Source organism: Brachyhypopomus gauderio, chromosome 2, assembly GCF_052324685.1.
Source record: "Brachyhypopomus gauderio isolate BG-103 chromosome 2, BGAUD_0.2, whole genome shotgun sequence".
Classification (NCBI taxonomy): domain Eukaryota; kingdom Metazoa; phylum Chordata; class Actinopteri; order Gymnotiformes; family Hypopomidae; genus Brachyhypopomus; species Brachyhypopomus gauderio.
The window spans coordinates 49,549,157-49,573,618 of NC_135212.1; the positions used below are offsets into that span (position 1 = coordinate 49,549,157).

General features: G+C 45.8%; 7 non-coding genes across 7 annotated transcripts; all 7 read right to left on the bottom strand.

Annotated features, from left to right (window-relative positions):
- Positions 1–1,817: 1,817 nt before the first annotated feature.
- Positions 1,818–1,899, bottom strand: trnas-gcu (transfer RNA serine (anticodon GCU)). Its single transcript has one exon. It is a non-coding gene; the product is annotated as a tRNA-Ser (tRNA).
- A 1,844-nt stretch (positions 1,900–3,743) lies between these two features.
- Positions 3,744–3,825, bottom strand: trnas-gcu (transfer RNA serine (anticodon GCU)). Its single transcript has one exon. It is a non-coding gene; the product is annotated as a tRNA-Ser (tRNA).
- Positions 3,826–5,455: 1,630 nt separating this feature from the next.
- trnas-gcu (transfer RNA serine (anticodon GCU)) lies at positions 5,456–5,537 on the bottom strand. Its single transcript has one exon. It is a non-coding gene; the product is annotated as a tRNA-Ser (tRNA).
- Positions 5,538–8,237: 2,700 nt separating this feature from the next.
- Positions 8,238–8,319, bottom strand: trnas-gcu (transfer RNA serine (anticodon GCU)). The gene has a single exon. It is a non-coding gene; the product is annotated as a tRNA-Ser (tRNA).
- Positions 8,320–10,377: 2,058 nt separating this feature from the next.
- trnas-gcu (transfer RNA serine (anticodon GCU)) lies at positions 10,378–10,459 on the bottom strand. The gene has a single exon. It is a non-coding gene; the product is annotated as a tRNA-Ser (tRNA).
- Positions 10,460–10,591: 132 nt separating this feature from the next.
- On the bottom strand, positions 10,592–10,673 carry trnas-gcu (transfer RNA serine (anticodon GCU)). The gene has a single exon. It is a non-coding gene; the product is annotated as a tRNA-Ser (tRNA).
- A 3,984-nt stretch (positions 10,674–14,657) lies between these two features.
- On the bottom strand, positions 14,658–14,739 carry trnas-gcu (transfer RNA serine (anticodon GCU)). The gene has a single exon. It is a non-coding gene; the product is annotated as a tRNA-Ser (tRNA).
- Positions 14,740–24,462: the final 9,723 nt, after the last annotated feature.

The following is a 24,462-nucleotide window of genomic DNA, read 5'->3' on the forward strand; positions in this document are numbered from 1 at the left end:
TCAAAGATGCAAACACTTTCACAGCACAAAAGGAGGCTTATCTGACTTGTGGGTCCTGCACTTATATCAGGAGACACGATTGTCAGAAATTAAAGAAAGCAACACCGACGAAGGTGGGATTCAAACCCACGCGTGCTATGCACAATGGATTAGCAGTCCATCGCCTTAACCTCTCTGCCACCTCGTCAATTACAGTTGTGTGTCGATTGCGATTTCAAAGATGCAAACACTTTCACAGCACAAAAGGAGGCTTATCTGACTTGTGGGTCCTGCACTTATATCAGGAGACACGATTGTCAGAAATTAAAGAAAACAACACCGACAAATGTGGTATTCAAACCCACGCGTGCAAAGCACAATGGATTAGCAGTCCATCGCCTTAACCTCTTGGCTACCTCGTCGCTTGCGGTTTTGTGTCGATTGCGATTTCAAAGATGTAAACACTTTCACAGCACAAAAGCAGCCGTATCTGACTTGTGGGTCCTGCACTTACACCAGGAGACACGATTGTCAGAAATTAAAAAAAGCAACACCGACGAAGGTGGGATTCGAACACACGCGTGCTATGCACAATGGATAAGCAGTCCATCGCCTTAACCTCTCGGCCACCTCGTCAATTATGGTTGTGTGTCGATTGCGATTTCAAAGATGCAAACACTTTCACAGCACAAAAGGAGGCTTATCTGACTTGTGGGTCCTGCACTTATATCAGGAGACACGATTGTCAGAAATTAAAGAAAGCAACACCGACGAAGGTGGGATTCGAACCCACGCGTGCTATGCACAATGGATTAGCAGTCCATCGCCTTAACCTCTCGGCCACCTCGTCAATTACAGTTGTGTGTCGATTGCGATTTCAAAGATGCAAACACTTTCACAGCACAAAAGGAGGCTTATCTGACTTGTGGGTCCTGCACTTATATCAGGAGACACGATTGTCAGAAATTAAAGAAAGCAACACCGACGAAGGTGGGATTCGAACCCACGCGTGCTATGCACAATGGATTAGCAGTCCATCGCCTTAACCTCTCGGCCACCTCGTCAATTACAGTTGTGTGTCGATTGCGATTTCAAAGATGCAAACACTATCACAGCACAAAAGGAGGCTTATCTGACTTGTGGGTCCTGCACTTATATCAGGAGACACGATTGTCAGAAATTAAAGAAAGCAACACCGACGAAGGTGGGATTCGAACCCACGCGTGCTATGCACAATGGATTAGCAGTCCATCGCCTTAACCTCTCGGCCACCTCGTCAATTACAGTTGTGAGTCGATTGCGATTTCAAAGATGCAAACACTTTCACAGCACAAAAGGAGGCTTATCTGACTTGTGGGTCCTGCACTTACTTCAGGAGACAAGATTGTCAGAAATTAAAGAAAACAACACCGACGAATGTGGTATTCAAACCCACGCGTGCAAAGCACAATGGATTAGCAGTCCATCGCCTTAACCTCTTGGCTACCTCGTCGCTTGTGGTTTTGTGTCGATTGCGATTTCAAAGATGCAAACACTTTCACAGCACAAAAGCAGCCGAATCTGACTTGTGGGTCCTGCACTTACACCAGGAGACACGATTGTCAGAAATTAAAAAACGCAACACCGACGAAGGTGGGATTCGAACACACGCGTGCTATGCACAATGGATTAGCAGTCCATCGCCTTAACCTCTCGGCCACCTCGTCAATTATGGTTGTGTGTCGATTGCGATTTCAAAGATGCAAACACTTTCACAACACAAAAGCAGGCTTGTCTGACTTGTGGGTCCTGCACTTACATCAGGAGACACGATTGTCAGAAATTAAAAAAAGCAACACCGACGAAGGTGGGATTCGAACCCACGCGTGCAAAGCACAATGGATTAGCAGTCCATCGCCTTAACCTCTCGGCCACCTCGTCAATTATGGTTGTGTGTCGATTGTGATTTCAAAGATGCAAACACTTTCACAGCACAAAAGCAGGCTTGTCTGACTTGTGGGTCCTGCACTTACATCAGGAGACACGATTGTCAGAAATTAAAAAAAGCAACACCGACGAAGGTGGGATTCGAACCCACGCATGCTATGCACAAGGGATTAGCAGTCCATCGCCTTAACCTCTCGGCCACCTCGTCAATTACAGTTGTGTGTCGATTGCGATTTCAAAGATGCAAACACTTTCACAGCACAAAAGGAGGCTTATCTGACTTGTGGGTCCTGCACTTACTTCAGGAGACACGATTGTCAGAAATTAAAGAAAACAACACCGACAAATGTGGTATTCAAACCCACGCGTGCAAAGCACAATGGATTAGCAGTCCATCGCCTTAACCTCTTGGCTACCTCGTCGCTTGCGGTTTTGTGTCGATTGCGATTTCAAAGATGTAAACACTTTCACAGCACAAAAGCAGCCGTATCTGACTTGTGGGTCCTGCACTTACACCAGGAGACACGATTGTCAGAAATTAAAAAAAGCAACACCGACGAAGGTGGGATTCGAACACACGCGTGCTATGCACAATGGATAAGCAGTCCATCGCCTTAACCTCTCGGCCACCTCGTCAATTATGGTTGTGTGTCGATTGCGATTTCAAAGATGCAAACACTTTCACAGCACAAAAGGAGGCTTATCTGACTTGTGGGTCCTGCACTTATATCAGGAGACACGATTGTCAGAAATTAAAGAAAGCAACACCGACGAAGGTGGGATTCGAACCCACGCGTGCTATGCACAATGGATTAGCAGTCCATCGCCTTAACCTCTCGGCCACCTCGTCAATTACAGTTGTGTGTCGATTGCGATTTCAAAGATGCAAACACTTTCACAGCACAAAAGGAGGCTTATCTGACTTGTGGGTCCTGCACTTATATCAGGAGACACGATTGTCAGAAATTAAAGAAAGCAACACCGACGAAGGTGGGATTCGAACCCACGCGTGCTATGCACAATGGATTAGCAGTCCATCGCCTTAACCTCTCGGCCACCTCGTCAATTACAGTTGTGTGTCGATTGCGATTTCAAAGATGCAAACACTATCACAGCACAAAAGGAGGCTTATCTGACTTGTGGGTCCTGCACTTATATCAGGAGACACGATTGTCAGAAATTAAAGAAAGCAACACCGACGAAGGTGGGATTCGAACCCACGCGTGCTATGCACAATGGATTAGCAGTCCATCGCCTTAACCTCTCGGCCACCTCGTCAATTACAGTTGTGAGTCGATTGCGATTTCAAAGATGCAAACACTTTCACAGCACAAAAGGAGGCTTATCTGACTTGTGGGTCCTGCACTTACTTCAGGAGACAAGATTGTCAGAAATTAAAGAAAACAACACCGACGAATGTGGTATTCAAACCCACGCGTGCAAAGCACAATGGATTAGCAGTCCATCGCCTTAACCTCTTGGCTACCTCGTCGCTTGTGGTTTTGTGTCGATTGCGATTTCAAAGATGCAAACACTTTCACAGCACAAAAGCAGCCGAATCTGACTTGTGGGTCCTGCACTTACACCAGGAGACACGATTGTCAGAAATTAAAAAACGCAACACCGACGAAGGTGGGATTCGAACACACGCGTGCTATGCACAATGGATTAGCAGTCCATCGCCTTAACCTCTCGGCCACCTCGTCAATTATGGTTGTGTGTCGATTGCGATTTCAAAGATGCAAACACTTTCACAACACAAAAGCAGGCTTGTCTGACTTGTGGGTCCTGCACTTACATCAGGAGACACGATTGTCAGAAATTAAAAAAAGCAACACCGACGAAGGTGGGATTCGAACCCACGCGTGCAAAGCACAATGGATTAGCAGTCCATCGCCTTAACCTCTCGGCCACCTCGTCAATTATGGTTGTGTGTCGATTGTGATTTCAAAGATGCAAACACTTTCACAGCACAAAAGCAGGCTTGTCTGACTTGTGGGTCCTGCACTTACATCAGGAGACACGATTGTCAGAAATTAAAAAAAGCAACACCGACGAAGGTGGGATTCGAACCCACGCATGCTATGCACAAGGGATTAGCAGTCCATCGCCTTAACCTCTCGGCCACCTCGTCAATTACAGTTGTGTGTCGATTGCGATTTCAAAGATGCAAACACTTTCACAGCACAAAAGGAGGCTTATCTGACTTGTGGGTCCTGCACTTACTTCAGGAGACACGATTGTCAGAAATTAAAGAAAACAACACCGACAAATGTGGTATTCAAACCCACGCGTGCAAAGCACAATGGATTAGCAGTCCATCGCCTTAACCTCTTGGCTACCTCGTCGCTTGCGGTTTTGTGTCGATTGCGATTTCAAAGATGTAAACACTTTCACAGCACAAAAGCAGCCGTATCTGACTTGTGGGTCCTGCACTTACACCAGGAGACACGATTGTCAGAAATTAAAAAAAGCAACACCGACGAAGGTGGGATTCGAACACACGCGTGCTATGCACAATGGATAAGCAGTCCATCGCCTTAACCTCTCGGCCACCTCGTCAATTATGGTTGTGTGTCGATTGCGATTTCAAAGATGCAAACACTTTCACAGCACAAAAGGAGGCTTATCTGACTTGTGGGTCCTGCACTTATATCAGGAGACACGATTGTCAGAAATTAAAGAAAGCAACACCGACGAAGGTGGGATTCGAACCCACGCGTGCTATGCACAATGGATTAGCAGTCCATCGCCTTAACCTCTCGGCCACCTCGTCAATTACAGTTGTGTGTCGATTGCGATTTCAAAGATGCAAACACTATCACAGCACAAAAGGAGGCTTATCTGACTTGTGGGTCCTGCACTTATATCAGGAGACACGATTGTCAGAAATTAAAGAAAGCAACACCGACGAAGGTGGGATTCGAACCCACGCGTGCTATGCACAATGGATTAGCAGTCCATCGCCTTAACCTCTCGGCCACCTCGTCAATTACAGTTGTGAGTCGATTGCGATTTCAAAGATGCAAACACTTTCACAGCACAAAAGGAGGCTTATCTGACTTGTGGGTCCTGCACTTACTTCAGGAGACAAGATTGTCAGAAATTAAAGAAAACAACACCGACGAATGTGGTATTCAAACCCACGCGTGCAAAGCACAATGGATTAGCAGTCCATCGCCTTAACCTCTTGGCTACCTCGTCGCTTGTGGTTTTGTGTCGATTGCGATTTCAAAGATGCAAACACTTTCACAGCACAAAAGCAGCCGAATCTGACTTGTGGGTCCTGCACTTACACCAGGAGACACGATTGTCAGAAATTAAAAAACGCAACACCGACGAAGGTGGGATTCGAACACACGCGTGCTATGCACAATGGATTAGCAGTCCATCGCCTTAACCTCTCGGCCACCTCGTCAATTATGGTTGTGTGTCGATTGCGATTTCAAAGATGCAAACACTTTCACAACACAAAAGCAGGCTTGTCTGACTTGTGGGTCCTGCACTTACATCAGGAGACACGATTGTCAGAAATTAAAAAAAGCAACACCGACGAAGGTGGGATTCGAACCCACGCGTGCAAAGCACAATGGATTAGCAGTCCATCGCCTTAACCTCTCGGCCACCTCGTCAATTATGGTTGTGTGTCGATTGTGATTTCAAAGATGCAAACACTTTCACAGCACAAAAGCAGGCTTGTCTGACTTGTGGGTCCTGCACTTACATCAGGAGACACGATTGTCAGAAATTAAAAAAAGCAATACCGACGAAGGTGGGATTCGAACACACGCTTGCTATGCACAATGGATTAGCAGTCCATCGCCTTAACCTCTCGGCCACCTCGTCGTGTGTGGTTGTGTGTCGATAGCAATTTCAAAGAAGCAAACACTTTCACAGCACAAAAGAAGGCTTTTCTGACTTGTGGGTCCTGTAGTTACAGCAGGAGACACAATTGTCAGAAATTAAAGAAAGCAACACCGACGAAGGTGGGATTCGAACACACACGTGCTATGCATAATGGATTAGCAGTCCATCGCCTTAATCTATCGGCCACCTCGTCGTTTGTGGTTGTGTGTCAATTGCGATTTCAAAGATGCAAACACTTTCACAGCACAAAAGGAGGCTTATCTGACTTGTGGGTCCTGCACTTATATCAGGAGACACGATTGTCAGAAATTAAAGAAAGCAACACCGACGAAGGTGGGATTCGAACCCACGCGTGCTATGCACAATGGATTAGCAGTCCATCGCCTTAACCTCTCGGCCACCTCGTCGTTTGTGGTTGTGTGTCGATAGCAATTTCAAAGAAGCAAACACTTTCACAGCACAAAAGCAGCCGTATATGACTTGTTGGTCCTGCACTTACAACAGGAGACACGATTGTCAGAAATTAAAGAAAGCAACACCGACGAAGGTGGGATTCGAACCCACGCGTGCTATGCACAATGGATTAGCAGTCCATCCCCTTAACCTCTTGGCCACCTCGTCGTTTGTGGTTGTGTGTCGATTGCGATTTCAAAGATGCAAACACTTTCACAGCACAAAAGGAGGCTTATCTGACTTGTGGGTCCTGCACTTATATCAGGAGACACGATTGTCAGAAATTAAAGAAAGCAACACCGACGAAGGTGGGATTCAAACCCACGCGTGCTATGCACAATGGATTAGCAGTCCATCGCCTTAACCTCTCTGCCACCTCGTCAATTACAGTTGTGTGTCGATTGCGATTTCAAAGATGCAAACACTTTCACAGCACAAAAGGAGGCTTATCTGACTTGTGGGTCCTGCACTTATATCAGGAGACACGATTGTCAGAAATTAAAGAAAACAACACCGACAAATGTGGTATTCAAACCCACGCGTGCAAAGCACAATGGATTAGCAGTCCATCGCCTTAACCTCTTGGCTACCTCGTCGCTTGCGGTTTTGTGTCGATTGCGATTTCAAAGATGTAAACACTTTCACAGCACAAAAGCAGCCGTATCTGACTTGTGGGTCCTGCACTTACACCAGGAGACACGATTGTCAGAAATTAAAAAAAGCAACACCGACGAAGGTGGGATTCGAACACACGCGTGCTATGCACAATGGATAAGCAGTCCATCGCCTTAACCTCTCGGCCACCTCGTCAATTATGGTTGTGTGTCGATTGCGATTTCAAAGATGCAAACACTTTCACAGCACAAAAGGAGGCTTATCTGACTTGTGGGTCCTGCACTTATATCAGGAGACACGATTGTCAGAAATTAAAGAAAGCAACACCGACGAAGGTGGGATTCGAACCCACGCGTGCTATGCACAATGGATTAGCAGTCCATCGCCTTAACCTCTCGGCCACCTCGTCAATTACAGTTGTGTGTCGATTGCGATTTCAAAGATGCAAACACTTTCACAGCACAAAAGGAGGCTTATCTGACTTGTGGGTCCTGCACTTATATCAGGAGACACGATTGTCAGAAATTAAAGAAAGCAACACCGACGAAGGTGGGATTCGAACCCACGCGTGCTATGCACAATGGATTAGCAGTCCATCGCCTTAACCTCTCGGCCACCTCGTCAATTACAGTTGTGTGTCGATTGCGATTTCAAAGATGCAAACACTATCACAGCACAAAAGGAGGCTTATCTGACTTGTGGGTCCTGCACTTATATCAGGAGACACGATTGTCAGAAATTAAAGAAAGCAACACCGACGAAGGTGGGATTCGAACCCACGCGTGCTATGCACAATGGATTAGCAGTCCATCGCCTTAACCTCTCGGCCACCTCGTCAATTACAGTTGTGAGTCGATTGCGATTTCAAAGATGCAAACACTTTCACAGCACAAAAGGAGGCTTATCTGACTTGTGGGTCCTGCACTTACTTCAGGAGACAAGATTGTCAGAAATTAAAGAAAACAACACCGACGAATGTGGTATTCAAACCCACGCGTGCAAAGCACAATGGATTAGCAGTCCATCGCCTTAACCTCTTGGCTACCTCGTCGCTTGTGGTTTTGTGTCGATTGCGATTTCAAAGATGCAAACACTTTCACAGCACAAAAGCAGCCGAATCTGACTTGTGGGTCCTGCACTTACACCAGGAGACACGATTGTCAGAAATTAAAAAACGCAACACCGACGAAGGTGGGATTCGAACACACGCGTGCTATGCACAATGGATTAGCAGTCCATCGCCTTAACCTCTCGGCCACCTCGTCAATTATGGTTGTGTGTCGATTGCGATTTCAAAGATGCAAACACTTTCACAACACAAAAGCAGGCTTGTCTGACTTGTGGGTCCTGCACTTACATCAGGAGACACGATTGTCAGAAATTAAAAAAAGCAACACCGACGAAGGTGGGATTCGAACCCACGCGTGCAAAGCACAATGGATTAGCAGTCCATCGCCTTAACCTCTCGGCCACCTCGTCAATTATGGTTGTGTGTCGATTGTGATTTCAAAGATGCAAACACTTTCACAGCACAAAAGCAGGCTTGTCTGACTTGTGGGTCCTGCACTTACATCAGGAGACACGATTGTCAGAAATTAAAAAAAGCAATACCGACGAAGGTGGGATTCGAACACACGCTTGCTATGCACAATGGATTAGCAGTCCATCGCCTTAACCTCTCGGCCACCTCGTCGTGTGTGGTTGTGTGTCGATAGCAATTTCAAAGAAGCAAACACTTTCACAGCACAAAAGAAGGCTTTTCTGACTTGTGGGTCCTGTAGTTACAGCAGGAGACACAATTGTCAGAAATTAAAGAAAGCAACACCGACGAAGGTGGGATTCGAACACACACGTGCTATGCATAATGGATTAGCAGTCCATCGCCTTAATCTATCGGCCACCTCGTCGTTTGTGGTTGTGTGTCAATTGCGATTTCAAAGATGCAAACACTTTCACAGCACAAAAGGAGGCTTATCTGACTTGTGGGTCCTGCACTTATATCAGGAGACACGATTGTCAGAAATTAAAGAAAGCAACACCGACGAAGGTGGGATTCGAACCCACGCGTGCTATGCACAATGGATTAGCAGTCCATCGCCTTAACCTCTCGGCCACCTCGTCGTTTGTGGTTGTGTGTCGATAGCAATTTCAAAGAAGCAAACACTTTCACAGCACAAAAGCAGCCGTATATGACTTGTTGGTCCTGCACTTACAACAGGAGACACGATTGTCAGAAATTAAAGAAAGCAACACCGACGAAGGTGGGATTCGAACCCACGCGTGCTATGCACAATGGATTAGCAGTCCATCCCCTTAACCTCTTGGCCACCTCGTCGTTTGTGGTTGTGTGTCGATTGCGATTTCAAAGATGCAAACACTTTCACAGCACAAAAGGAGGCTTATCTGACTTGTGGGTCCTGCACTTATATCAGGAGACACGATTGTCAGAAATTAAAGAAAGCAACACCGACGAAGGTGGGATTCAAACCCACGCGTGCTATGCACAATGGATTAGCAGTCCATCGCCTTAACCTCTCTGCCACCTCGTCAATTACAGTTGTGTGTCGATTGCGATTTCAAAGATGCAAACACTTTCACAGCACAAAAGGAGGCTTATCTGACTTGTGGGTCCTGCACTTATATCAGGAGACACGATTGTCAGAAATTAAAGAAAGCAACACCGACGAAGGTGGGATTCGAACCCACGCGTGCTATGCACAATGGATTAGCAGTCCATCGCCTTAACCTCTCGGCCACCTCGTCAATTACAGTTGTGTGTCGATTGCGATTTCAAAGATGCAAACACTATCACAGCACAAAAGGAGGCTTATCTGACTTGTGGGTCCTGCACTTATATCAGGAGACACGATTGTCAGAAATTAAAGAAAGCAACACCGACGAAGGTGGGATTCGAACCCACGCGTGCTATGCACAATGGATTAGCAGTCCATCGCCTTAACCTCTCGGCCACCTCGTCAATTACAGTTGTGAGTCGATTGCGATTTCAAAGATGCAAACACTTTCACAGCACAAAAGGAGGCTTATCTGACTTGTGGGTCCTGCACTTACTTCAGGAGACAAGATTGTCAGAAATTAAAGAAAACAACACCGACGAATGTGGTATTCAAACCCACGCGTGCAAAGCACAATGGATTAGCAGTCCATCGCCTTAACCTCTTGGCTACCTCGTCGCTTGTGGTTTTGTGTCGATTGCGATTTCAAAGATGCAAACACTTTCACAGCACAAAAGCAGCCGAATCTGACTTGTGGGTCCTGCACTTACACCAGGAGACACGATTGTCAGAAATTAAAAAAAGCAACACCGACGAAGGTGGGATTCAAACACACGCGTGCTATGCACAATGGATTAGCAGTCCATCGCCTTAACCTCTCGGCCACCTCGTCAATTATGGTTGTGTGTCGATTGCGATTTCAAAGATGCAAACACTTTCACAACACAAAAGCAGGCTTGTCTGACTTGTGGGTCCTGCACTTACATCAGGAGACACGATTGTCAGAAATTAAAAAAAGCAACACCGACGAAGGTGGGACTCGAACCCACGCGTGCAAAGCACAATGGATTAGCAGTCCATCGCCTTAACCTCTCGGCCACCTCGTCAATTATGGTTGTGTGTCGATTGTGATTTCAAAGATGCAAACACTTTCACAGCACAAAAGCAGGCTTGTCTGACTTGTGGGTCCTGCACTTACATCAGGAGACACGATTGTCAGAAATGAAAAAAAGCAACACCGACGAAGGTGGGATTCGAACCCACGCGTGCAAAGCACAATGGATTAGCAGTCCATCGCCTTAACCTCTCGGCCACCTCGTCGTTTGTGGTTGTGTGTCGATAGCAATTTCAAAGAAGCAAGCACTTTCACAACACAAAAGCAGGCTTGTCTGACTTGTGGGTCCTGCACTTACATCAGGAGACACGATTGTCAGAAATTAAAAAAAGCAACACCGACGAAGGTGGGATTCGAACCCACGCGTGCAAAGCACAATGGATTAGCAGTCCATCGCCTTAACGTCTCGGCCACCTCGTCGTTTGTGGTTGTGTGTCGATAGCAATTTCAAAGAAGCAAGCACTTTCACAGCACAAAAGAAGGCCTTTCTGACTTGTGGGTCCTGTAGTTACAGCAGGAGACACGATTGTCAGAAATTAAAGAAAGCAACACCGACGAAGGTGGGATTCGAACCCACAAGTGCTATGCATAATGGATTAGCAGTCCATCGCCTTACCCTCTCGGCCACCTTGTCGTTTGTGGTTGTGTGTCGATTGCGATTTCAAAGATGCAAACACTTTCACAGCACAAAAGAAGGCTTATCTGACTTGTGGGTCCTGCACTTACACCAGGAGACACGATTGTCAGAAATTAAAGAAAGCAACACCGACGAAGGTGGGATTCGAACCCACGCGTGCTATGCACAATGGATTAGCAGTCCATCGCCTTAACCTCTCGGCCACCTCGTCGTGTGTGGTTGTGTGTCGATAGCAATTTCAAAGAAGCAAACACTTTCACAGCACAAAAGAAGGCTTTTCTGACTTGTGGGTCCTGTAGTTACAGCAGGAGACACGATTGTCAGAAATTAAAGAAAGCAACACCGACGAAGGTGGGATTCGAACACACACGTGCTATGCATAATGGATTAGCAGTCCATCGCCTTAATCTATCGGCCACCTTGTCGTTTGTGCTTGTGTGTCGATTTCGATTTCAAAGATGCAAACACTTTCACAGCACAAAAGCAGCCGTATATGACTTGTGGGTCCTGCACTTACAACAGGAGACACGATTGTCAGAAATTAAAGAAAGCAACACCGACAAAGGTGGGATTCTAACCCACGCGTGCTATGCACAATGGATTAGCAGTCCATCCCCTTAACCTCTCGGCCACCTCGTCGTTTGTGGTTGTGTGTCGATTGCGATTTCAAAGATGCAAACACTTTCACAGCACAAAAGGAGGCTTATCTGACTTGTGGGTCCTGCACTTATATCAGGAGACACGATTGTCAGAAATTAAAGAAAGCAACACCGACGAAGGTGGGATTCGAACCCACGCGTGCTATGCACAATGGATTAGCAGTCCATCGCCTTAACCTCTCGGCCACCTCGTCGTTTGTGGTTGTGTGTCGATAGCAATTTCAAAGAAGCAAACACTTTCACAGCACAAAAGCAGCCGTATATGACTTGTTGGTCCTGCACTTACAACAGGAGACACGATTGTCAGAAATTAAAGAAAGCAACACCGACGAAGGTGGGATTCGAACCCACGCGTGCTATGCGCAATGGATTAGCAGTCCATCCCCTTAACCTCTTGGCCACCTCGTCGTTTGTGGTTGTGTGTCGATTGCGATTTCAAAGATGCAAACACTTTCACAGCACAAAAGGAGGCTTATCTGACTTGTGGGTCCTGCACTTATATCAGGAGACACGATTGTCAGAAATTAAAGAAAGCAACACCGACGAAGGTGGGATTCGAACCCACGCGTGCTATGCACAATGGATTAGCAGTCCATCGCCTTAACCTCTCGGCCACCTCGTCAATTACAGTTGTGTGTCGATTGCGATTTCAAAGATGCAAACACTTTCACAGCACAAAAGGAGGCTTATCTGACTTGTGGGTCCTGCACTTATATCAGGAGACACGATTGTCAGAAATTAAAGAAAGCAACACCGACGAAGGTGGGATTCGAACCCACGCGTGCTATGCACAATGGATTAGCAGTCCATCGCCTTAACCTCTCGGCCACCTCGTCAATTACAGTTGTGTGTCGATTGCGATTTCAAAGATGCAAACACTTTCACAGCACAAAAGCAGCCGTATCTGACTTGTGGGTACTGCACTTACACCAGGAGAAACGATTGTCAGAAATTAAAGAAAGCAACACCGACGAAGGTGGGATTCGAACCCACGCGTGCTATGCATAATGGATTAGCAGTTCATCGTCTTAACCTCTCGGCCACCTCGTCAATTACAGTTGTGTGTCGATTGCGATTTCAAAGATGCAAACACTTTCACAGCACAAAAGGAGGCTTGTCTGACTTGTGGGTCCTGCACTTACATCAGAAGACACGATTGTCAGAAATTTAAAAAAGCAACACCGACGAAGGTGGGATTCGAACCCACGCGTGCTATGCAAAATGGATTAGCAGTCCATCACCTTAACCTCTAGGCCACCTCGTCGTTTGTGGTTGTGTGTCGATAGCAATTTCAAAGAAGCAAACACTTTCACAGCACAAAAGAAGGCTTTTTTGACTTGTGGGTCCTGTAGTTACAGCAGGAGACACGATTGTCAGAAATTAAAGAAAGCAACAACGACGAAGGTGGGATTCGAACCCAAACGGGCTATGCATAATGGATTAGCAGTCCATCGCCTTAATCTCTCGGCCACCTTGTCGTTTGTGGTTGTGTGTCGATTGCGATTTCAAAGATGCAAACACTTTCACAGCACAAAAGCAGCCGTATATGACTTGTGGGTACTGCACTTACAACAGGAGACACGATTGTCAGAAATTAAGGAAAGCAACACCGACGAAGGTGGGATTCGAACCCACGCGTGCTATGCACAATGGATTAGCAGTCCATCGCCTTAACCTCTCGGCCACCTCGTCAATTACAGTTGTGTGTCGATTGCGATTTCAAAGATGCAAACACTTTCACAGCACAAAAGGAGGCTTATCTGACTTGTGGGTCCTGCACTTACTTCAGGAGACACGATTGTCAGAAATTAAAGAAAACAACACCGACGAATGTGGTATTCAAACCCACGCGTGCAAAGCACAATGGATTAGCAGTCCATCGCCTTAACCTCTTGGCTACCTCGTCGCTTGTGGTTTTGTGTCGATTGCGATTTCAAAGATGCAAACACTTTCACAGCACAAAAGCAGCCGTATCTGACTTGTGGGTACTGCACTTACACCAGGAGACACGATTGTCAGAAATTAAAGAAAGCAACACCGACGAAGGTGGGATTCGAACCCACGCGTGCTATGCATAATGGATTAGCAGTCCATCTCCTTAACCTCTCGGCCACCTCGTCAATCACGGTTGTGTGTCGATTGCGATTTCAAAGATGCAAAGACTTTCACAGCACAAAAGGAGGCTTGTCTGACTTGTGGGTCCTGCACTTACATCAGGAGACACGATTGTCAGAAATTTAAAAAAGCAACACCGACGAAGGTGGGATTCGAACCCACGCGAGCTATGCAAAATGGATAAGCAGTCCATCACCTTAACCTCTAGGCCACCTCGTCGTTTGTGGTTGTGTGTCGATAGCAATTTCAAAGAAGCAAACACTTTCACAGCACAAAAGAAGGCTTTTTTGACTTGTGGGTCCTGCACTTACATCAGGAGACACGATTGTCAGAAATTTAAAAAAGCAACACCGACGAAGGTGGGATTCGAACCCACGCGTGCTATGCAAAATTGATTAGCAGTCCATCACCTTAACCTCTAGGCCACCTCGTCGTTTGTGGTTGTTTGTCGATTGCGATTTCAAAGATGCAAACACTTTCACAGCACAAAAGAAGGCTTATCTGACTTGTGGGTCCTGCACTTACACCAGGAGACACGATTGTCAGAAATTAAAGAAAGCAACACCGACGAAGGTGGGATTCTAACCCACGCGTGCTATGCACAATGGATTAGCAGTCCATCGCCTTAACCTCTCGGCCACCTCGTCAATTACGGTTGTGTGTCGATTGCGATTTCAAAGATGCAAATACTTTCACAGCACAAAAGGAGGCGTATCTGACTTGTGGGTCCTGCACTTATATCAGGAGACACGATGGTCAGAAATTAAAGAAAGCAACACCGACGAAGGTGGGATTCGAACCCACGCGTGCTATGCACTATGGATTAGCAGTCCATCGCCTTAACCTCTCGGCCACCTCGTCGTTTGTGGTTGTGTGTCGATAGCAATTTCAAAGAAGCAAACACTTTCACAGCACAAAAGAAGGCTTTTCTGACTTGTGGGTCCTGTAGTTACAGCAGGAGACACGATTGTCAGAAATTAAAGAAAGCAACACCGACGGAGGTGGGATTCGAACACACACGTGCTATGCATAATGGATTAGCAGTCCATCGCCTTAATCTATCGGCCACCTTGTCGTTTGTGCTTGTGTGTCGATTGCGATTTCAAAGATGCAAACACTTTCACAGCACAAAAGCAGCCGTATATGACTTGTGGGTCCTGCACTTACAACAGGAGACACGATTGTCAGAAATTAAAGAAAGCAACACAGACGAAGGTGGGATTCGAACCCACGCATGCTATGCACAATGGATTAGCAGTCCATCGCCTTAACCTCTCGGCCACCTCATTGTTTGTGGTGGTGTGTCGATTGCGATTTCAAAGATGCAAACACTTTCACAGCACAAAAGAAGGCTTTTCTGACTTGTGGGTCCTGTAGTTACAGCAGGAGACACGATTGTCAGAAATTAAAGAAAGCAACACCGACGGAGGTGGGATTCGAACACACACGTGCTATGCATAATGGATTAGCAGTCCATCGCCTTAATCTATCGGCCACCTTGTCGTTTGTGCTTGTGTGTCGATTGCGATTTCAAAGATGCAAACACTTTCACAGCACAAAAGCAGCCGTATATGACTTGTGGGTCCTGCACTTACAACAGGAGACACGATTGTCAGAAATTAAAGAAAGCAACACCGACGAAGGTGGGATTCGAACCCACGCATGCTATGCACAATGGATTAGCAGTCCATCGCCTTAACCTCTCGGCCACCTCATTGTTTGTGGTGGTGTGTCGATTGCGATTTCAAAGATGCAAACACTTTCACAGCACAAAAGGAGGCTTATCTGACTTGTGGGTCCTGCACTTATATCAGGAGACACGATTGTCAGAAATTAAAGAAAGCAACACCGACGAAGGTGGGATTCGAACCCACAAGTGCTATGCATAATGGATTAGCAGTCCATCGCCTTACCCTCTCGGCCACCTTGTCGTTTGTGGTTGTGTGTCGATTGCGATTTCAAAGATGCAAACACTTTCACAGCACAAAAGAAGGCTTATCTGACTTGTGGGTCCTGCACTTACACCAGGAGACACGATTGTCAGAAATTAAAGAAAGCAACACCGACGAAGGTGGGATTCGAACCCACGCGTGCTATGCACAATGGATTAGCAGTCCATCGCCTTAACCTCTCGGCCACCTCGTCGTGTGTGGTTGTGTGTCGATAGCAATTTCAAAGAAGCAAACACTTTCACAGCACAAAAGAAGGCTTTTCTGACTTGTGGGTCCTGTAGTTACAGCAGGAGACACGATTGTCAGAAATTAAAGAAAGCAACACCGACGAAGGTGGGATTCGAACACACACGTGCTATGCATAATGGATTAGCAGTCCATCGCCTTAATCTATCGGCCACCTTGTCGTTTGTGCTTGTGTGTCGATTGCGATTTCAAAGATGCAAACACTTTCACAGCACAAAAGGAGGCTTATCTGACTTGTGGGTCCTGCACTTATATCAGGAGACACGATTGTCAGAAATTAAAGAAAGCAACACCGACGAAGGTGGGATTCGAACCCACGCGTGCTATGCACAATGGATTAGCAGTCCATCGCCTTAACCTCTCGGCCACCTCGTCAATTACAGTTGTGTGTCGATTGCGATTTCAAAGATGCAAACACTTTCACAGCACAAAAGCAGCCGTATATGACTTGTGGGTACTGCACTTACAACAGGAGACACGATTGTCAGAAATTAAGGAAAGCAACACCGACGAAGGTGGGATTCGAACCCACGCGTGCTATGCACAATGGATTAGCAGTTCATCGCCTTAACCTCTCGGCCACCTCGTCAATTACAGTTGTGTGTCGATTGCGATTTCAAAGATGCAAACACTTTCACAGCACAAAAGGAGGCTTATCTGACTTGTGGGTCCTGCACTTACTTCAGGAGACACGATTGTCAGAAATTAAAGAAAACAACACCGACGAATGTGGTATTCAAACCCACGCGTGCAAAGCACAATGGATTAGCAGTCCATCGCCTTAACCTCTTGGCTACCTCGTCGCTTGTGGTTTTGTGTCGATTGCGATTTCAAAGATGCAAACACTTTCACAGCACAAAAGCAGCCGTATCTGACTTGTGGGTACTGCACTTACACCAGGAGACACGATTGTCAGAAATTAAAGAAAGCAACACCGACGAAGGTGGGATTCGAACCCACGCGTGCTATGCATAATGGATTAGCAGTCCATCTCCTTAACCTCTCGGCCACCTCGTCAATTACGGTTGTGTGTCGATAGCAATTTCAAAGAAGCAAACACTTTCACAGCACAAAAGAAGGCTTTTTGGTATGTCATCTGGTTTGGTTGATATTGATTTAAATTACATACCGGGAGAAAAACTTGATGCTTTTCATCCACTCCCAAAATCAGAATTAGAGAAAATAATTTCTTCCTTAAATTGTACTACCTGCACATTAGACTCAGTTCCCTCAAAGTTATTAAAAGAGGTATTACCAGCTGTAACTGAACCTCTTCTAACTATAGTTAACTCATCCATTACAGTAGGTCACATGCCCAAATCATGTAAATTAGCAATTATCAAACCTCTGATCAAGAAACCAAATCTTGATCCGACTGTGCTATCTAATTATAGACCCATTTCAAACACATCATTTATATCTAAGATCATAGAAAAAGCTGTTGCCCAGCAATTATGCCTATATCTGCATAGGAATAACACATTTGAAAAGTTCCAATCTGGTTTTAGGCCCCATCACAGTACTGAAACAGCATTAGTTAAAGTAACAAATGATCTCCTCCTTGCATCAGATCAAGGCTATGTATCACTGTTAGTGCTTCTTGATCTTAGTGCAGCTTTCGACACAATTGATCATAGGATCTTGCTAGAAAGGTTAGAACGCTGGGTTGGAGTCTCAGGCACAGCCCTTTCATGGTTTCAGTCTTACTTAACAAATCGCTATCAGTTTGTAGAGCTTAATAATATTTCATCCAAATGTACAATGGTTAAATATGGGGTCCCGCAAGGCTCCATCTTAGGACCACTATTATTTACATTATATATGCTACCATTGGGCACAGTTATAAACAAACATGGTGTCAATTTTCACTGCTATGCGGATGACACTCAACTTTACATATCAGCCAAACCCGATGACAAACTCAGTTTAGGAAAAATTGAGGCCTGTGTAAGAGATATTAAATGCTGGATGTCTCTAAACTTCCTACAATTAAATGAGGACAAAACAGAAGTTCTCCTTGTGGGCCCTAAGGCCGCAAGACAGAAAATTCCAAACTTAATGCTTAATCTTGCAGACTATCCCATTACACCTGGCACAGTAGCCAAAAACCTAGGCGTCATACTCGACTCCGACCTATCATTTGATAAATATATAGATCATACTACTAGGATAGCTTTTCTACATCTCCGCAACATTGCCAAATTAAGAAATGCATTATCACAGGATGATGCAGAAAAATTGGTGCACGCCTTTGTTAGCTCTAGACTAGACTACTGCAATTCACTACTGTCAGGATGTTCAAATAGGAATCTAAATAAACTTCAAGTAGTTCAAAATGCCGCAGCTAGAGTTCTGACCAGAACTAGAAAATTTCAGCATATTAGACCAGTCCTATCAGCCCTGCATTGGCTCCCAGTTAAATTTCGTATTGATTTTAAAATTCTATTATTAGCATATAAAGCACTACACGGGCTTGCTCCTGAATACCTCCAGGAACTTATTTCCTATTATGAACCCCCACGTCAACTAAGATCACAGGGTGCTGGTCTGTTATTAGTTCCACAAATTAACAAGGTAACAGCAGGGGGAAGAGCCTTTTCTTATAAGGCCCCCCAGCTTTGGAATAATCTTCCTAAATGTGTCCGGGACTCTGACACAGTCACAATCTTTAAATCTAGGTTGAAAACCCACTTATTTAGTCTAGCGTTTGATAATTAATATCCCCCTTAGATAAAGGTACAGATCCAGGGGTTCATAGACGAAGGGTTTTATGGTAGACTGGGGTGCTGGTGCTGTCATCCTGTCACTGCTCGTGGTCACTCAAGTTTGTTGACAGTGCAGTGAACGGATGCCATTGTCTCAGAATGCCCCCAAGCCTATGTTACCTTCTGGTTCTGCCTTTTTTTAGCTAGGCTGTAATAATTTAACTTAGTGCCGGAGTTGCTGCCACACTCCAGAAATGTTTATAATTTTACCTGTCCTGTATATGTCCTCATACAGAGCTAATTTTCCCTGTTTCATTTCTCCACATGGCTGCCCGCCTGCTTGAGGAATAATGAGATGAGGAGAGACAAGCGATCCATCCTGGCCGGCCACCTCCTGCCTAACCGGATGCCTACACCATGATGGACATTATTACATATTTTTCGGTCTAAATGGACATTATTGCATCTTTTACATTCTGTCTACATTCTGTCTATATTATTGTTGTTGTCATGGTGACCGGTGTCGGCCAGAGGAGGATGGTTTCCCCCCCTGAGTCTTGGTTCCTCTCAAGGTTTCTTCCTCATGCAAAAAACTAGGGAGTTTTTCCTTGCCACTGTCGCCTTTGGCTTGCTCACTGGGGGCTAGGACTCGGCACTTGTAAAGCTGCTTTGTGACAACAACTGTTGTAAAAAGCGCTATATAAATAAAATTTGATTGATTGATTGATTTTCTGACTTGTGGGTCCTGTAGTTACAGCAGGAGACACGATTGTCAGAAATTAAAGAAAGCAACACCGACGAAGGTGGGATTCGAACACACACGTGCTATGCATAATGGATTAGCAGTCCATCGCCTTAATCTATCGGCCACCTTGTCGTTTGTGCTTGTGTGTCGATTTCGATTTCAAAGATGCAAACACTTTCACAGCACAAAAGCAGCCGTATATGACTTGTGGGTCCTGCACTTACAACAGGAGACACGATTGTCAGAAATTAAAGAAAGCAACACCGACAAAGGTGGGATTCTAACCCACGCGTGCTATGCACAATGGATTAGCAGTCCATCCCCTTAACCTCTCGGCCACCTCGTCGTTTGTGGTTGTGTGTCGATTGCGATTTCAAAGATGCAAACACTTTCACAGCACAAAAGGAGGCTTATCTGACTTGTGGGTCCTGCACTTATATCAGGAGACACGATTGTCAGAAATTAAAGAAAGCAACACCGACGAAGGTGGGATTCGAACCCACGCGTGCTATGCACAATGGATTAGCAGTCCATCGCCTTAACCTCTCGGCCACCTCGTCGTTTGTGGTTGTGTGTCGATAGCAATTTCAAAGAAGCAAACACTTTCACAGCACAAAAGCAGCCGTATATGACTTGTTGGTCCTGCACTTACAACAGGAGACACGATTGTCAGAAATTAAAGAAAGCAACACCGACGAAGGTGGGATTCGAACCCACGCGTGCTATGCGCAATGGATTAGCAGTCCATCCCCTTAACCTCTTGGCCACCTCGTCGTTTGTGGTTGTGTGTCGATTGCGATTTCAAAGATGCAAACACTTTCACAGCACAAAAGGAGGCTTATCTGACTTGTGGGTCCTGCACTTATATCAGGAGACACGATTGTCAGAAATTAAAGAAAGCAACACCGACGAAGGTGGGATTCGAACCCACGCGTGCTATGCACAATGGATTAGCAGTCCATCGCCTTAACCTCTCGGCCACCTCGTCAATTACAGTTGTGTGTCGATTGCGATTTCAAAGATGCAAACACTTTCACAGCACAAAAGGAGGCTTATCTGACTTGTGGGTCCTGCACTTATATCAGGAGACACGATTGTCAGAAATTAAAGAAAGCAACACCGACGAAGGTGGGATTCGAACCCACGCGTGCTATGCACAATGGATTAGCAGTCCATCGCCTTAACCTCTCGGCCACCTCGTCAATTACAGTTGTGTGTCGATTGCGATTTCAAAGATGCAAACACTTTCACAGCACAAAAGCAGCCGTATCTGACTTGTGGGTACTGCACTTACACCAGGAGAAACGATTGTCAGAAATTAAAGAAAGCAACACCGACGAAGGTGGGATTCGAACCCACGCGTGCTATGCATAATGGATTAGCAGTTCATCGTCTTAACCTCTCGGCCACCTCGTCAATTACAGTTGTGTGTCGATTGCGATTTCAAAGATGCAAACACTTTCACAGCACAAAAGGAGGCTTGTCTGACTTGTGGGTCCTGCACTTACATCAGAAGACACGATTGTCAGAAATTTAAAAAAGCAACACCGACGAAGGTGGGATTCGAACCCACGCGTGCTATGCAAAATGGATTAGCAGTCCATCACCTTAACCTCTAGGCCACCTCGTCGTTTGTGGTTGTGTGTCGATAGCAATTTCAAAGAAGCAAACACTTTCACAGCACAAAAGAAGGCTTTTTTGACTTGTGGGTCCTGTAGTTACAGCAGGAGACACGATTGTCAGAAATTAAAGAAAGCAACAACGACGAAGGTGGGATTCGAACCCAAACGGGCTATGCATAATGGATTAGCAGTCCATCGCCTTAATCTCTCGGCCACCTTGTCGTTTGTGGTTGTGTGTCGATTGCGATTTCAAAGATGCAAACACTTTCACAGCACAAAAGCAGCCGTATATGACTTGTGGGTACTGCACTTACAACAGGAGACACGATTGTCAGAAATTAAGGAAAGCAACACCGACGAAGGTGGGATTCGAACCCACGCGTGCTATGCACAATGGATTAGCAGTCCATCGCCTTAACCTCTCGGCCACCTCGTCAATTACAGTTGTGTGTCGATTGCGATTTCAAAGATGCAAACACTTTCACAGCACAAAAGGAGGCTTATCTGACTTGTGGGTCCTGCACTTACTTCAGGAGACACGATTGTCAGAAATTAAAGAAAACAACACCGACGAATGTGGTATTCAAACCCACGCGTGCAAAGCACAATGGATTAGCAGTCCATCGCCTTAACCTCTTGGCTACCTCGTCGCTTGTGGTTTTGTGTCGATTGCGATTTCAAAGATGCAAACACTTTCACAGCACAAAAGCAGCCGTATCTGACTTGTGGGTACTGCACTTACACCAGGAGACACGATTGTCAGAAATTAAAGAAAGCAACACCGACGAAGGTGGGATTCGAACCCACGCGTGCTATGCATAATGGATTAGCAGTCCATCTCCTTAACCTCTCGGCCACCTCGTCAATCACGGTTGTGTGTCGATTGCGATTTCAAAGATGCAAAGACTTTCACAGCACAAAAGGAGGCTTGTCTGACTTGTGGGTCCTGCACTTACATCAGGAGACACGATTGTCAGAAATTTAAAAAAGCAACACCGACGAAGGTGGGATTCGAACCCACGCGAGCTATGCAAAATGGATAAGCAGTCCATCACCTTAACCTCTAGGCCACCTCGTCGTTTGTGGTTGTGTGTCGATAGCAATTTCAAAGAAGCAAACACTTTCACAGCACAAAAGAAGGCTTTTTTGACTTGTGGGTCCTGCACTTACATCAGGAGACACGATTGTCAGAAATTTAAAAAAGCAACACCGACGAAGGTGGGATTCGAACCCACGCGTGCTATGCAAAATTGATTAGCAGTCCATCACCTTAACCTCTAGGCCACCTCGTCGTTTGTGGTTGTTTGTCGATTGCGATTTCAAAGATGCAAACACTTTCACAGCACAAAAGAAGGCTTATCTGACTTGTGGGTCCTGCACTTACACCAGGAGACACGATTGTCAGAAATTAAAGAAAGCAACACCGACGAAGGTGGGATTCTAACCCACGCGTGCTATGCACAATGGATTAGCAGTCCATCGCCTTAACCTCTCGGCCACCTCGTCAATTACGGTTGTGTGTCGATTGCGATTTCAAAGATGCAAATACTTTCACAGCACAAAAGGAGGCGTATCTGACTTGTGGGTCCTGCACTTATATCAGGAGACACGATGGTCAGAAATTAAAGAAAGCAACACCGACGAAGGTGGGATTCGAACCCACGCGTGCTATGCACTATGGATTAGCAGTCCATTGCCTTAACCTCTCGGCCACCTCGTCGTTTGTGGTTGTGTGTCGATAGCAATTTCAAAGAAGCAAACACTTTCACAGCACAAAAGAAGGCTTTTCTGACTTGTGGGTCCTGTAGTTACAGCAGGAGACACGATTGTCAGAAATTAAAGAAAGCAACACCGACGGAGGTGGGATTCGAACACACACGTGCTATGCATAATGGATTAGCAGTCCATCGCCTTAATCTATCGGCCACCTTGTCGTTTGTGCTTGTGTGTCGATTGCGATTTCAAAGATGCAAACACTTTCACAGCACAAAAGGAGGCTTATCTGACTTGTGGGTCCTGCACTTATATCAGGAGACACGATTGTCAGAAATTAAAGAAAGCAACACCGACGAAGGTGGGATTCGAACCCACGCGTGCTATGCACAATGGATTAGCAGTCCATCGCCTTAACCTCTCGGCCACCTCGTCAATTACAGTTGTGTGTCGATTGCGATTTCAAAGATGCAAACACTTTCACAGCACAAAAGCAGCCGTATATGACTTGTGGGTACTGCACTTACAACAGGAGACACGATTGTCAGAAATTAAGGAAAGCAACACCGACGAAGGTGGGATTCGAACCCACGCGTGCTATGCACAATGGATTAGCAGTTCATCGCCTTAACCTCTCGGCCACCTCGTCAATTACAGTTGTGTGTCGATTGCGATTTCAAAGATGCAAACACTTTCACAGCACAAAAGGAGGCTTATCTGACTTGTGGGTCCTGCACTTACTTCAGGAGACACGATTGTCAGAAATTAAAGAAAACAACACCGACGAATGTGGTATTCAAACCCACGCGTGCAAAGCACAATGGATTAGCAGTCCATCGCCTTAACCTCTTGGCTACCTCGTCGCTTGTGGTTTTGTGTCGATTGCGATTTCAAAGATGCAAACACTTTCACAGCACAAAAGCAGCCGTATCTGACTTGTGGGTACTGCACTTACACCAGGAGACACGATTGTCAGAAATTAAAGAAAGCAACACCGACGAAGGTGGGATTCGAACCCACGCGTGCTATGCATAATGGATTAGCAGTCCATCTCCTTAACCTCTCGGCCACCTCGTCAATTACGGTTGTGTGTCGATAGCAATTTCAAAGAAGCAAACACTTTCACAGCACAAAAGAAGGCTTTTCTGACTTGTGGGTCCTGTAGTTACAGCAGGAGACACGATTGTCAGAAATTAAAGAAAGCAACACCGACGAAGGTGGGATTCGAACACACACGTGCTATGCATAATGGATTAGCAGTCCATCGCCTTAATCTATCGGCCACCTTGTCGTTTGTGCTTGTGTGTCGATTTCGATTTCAAAGATGCAAACACTTTCACAGCACAAAAGCAGCCGTATATGACTTGTGGGTCCTGCACTTACAACAGGAGACACGATTGTCAGAAATTAAAGAAAGCAACACCGACAAAGGTGGGATTCTAACCCACGCGTGCTATGCACAATGGATTAGCAGTCCATCCCCTTAACCTCTCGGCCACCTCGTCGTTTGTGGTTGTGTGTCGATTGCGATTTCAAAGATGCAAACACTTTCACAGCACAAAAGGAGGCTTATCTGACTTGTGGGTCCTGCACTTATATCA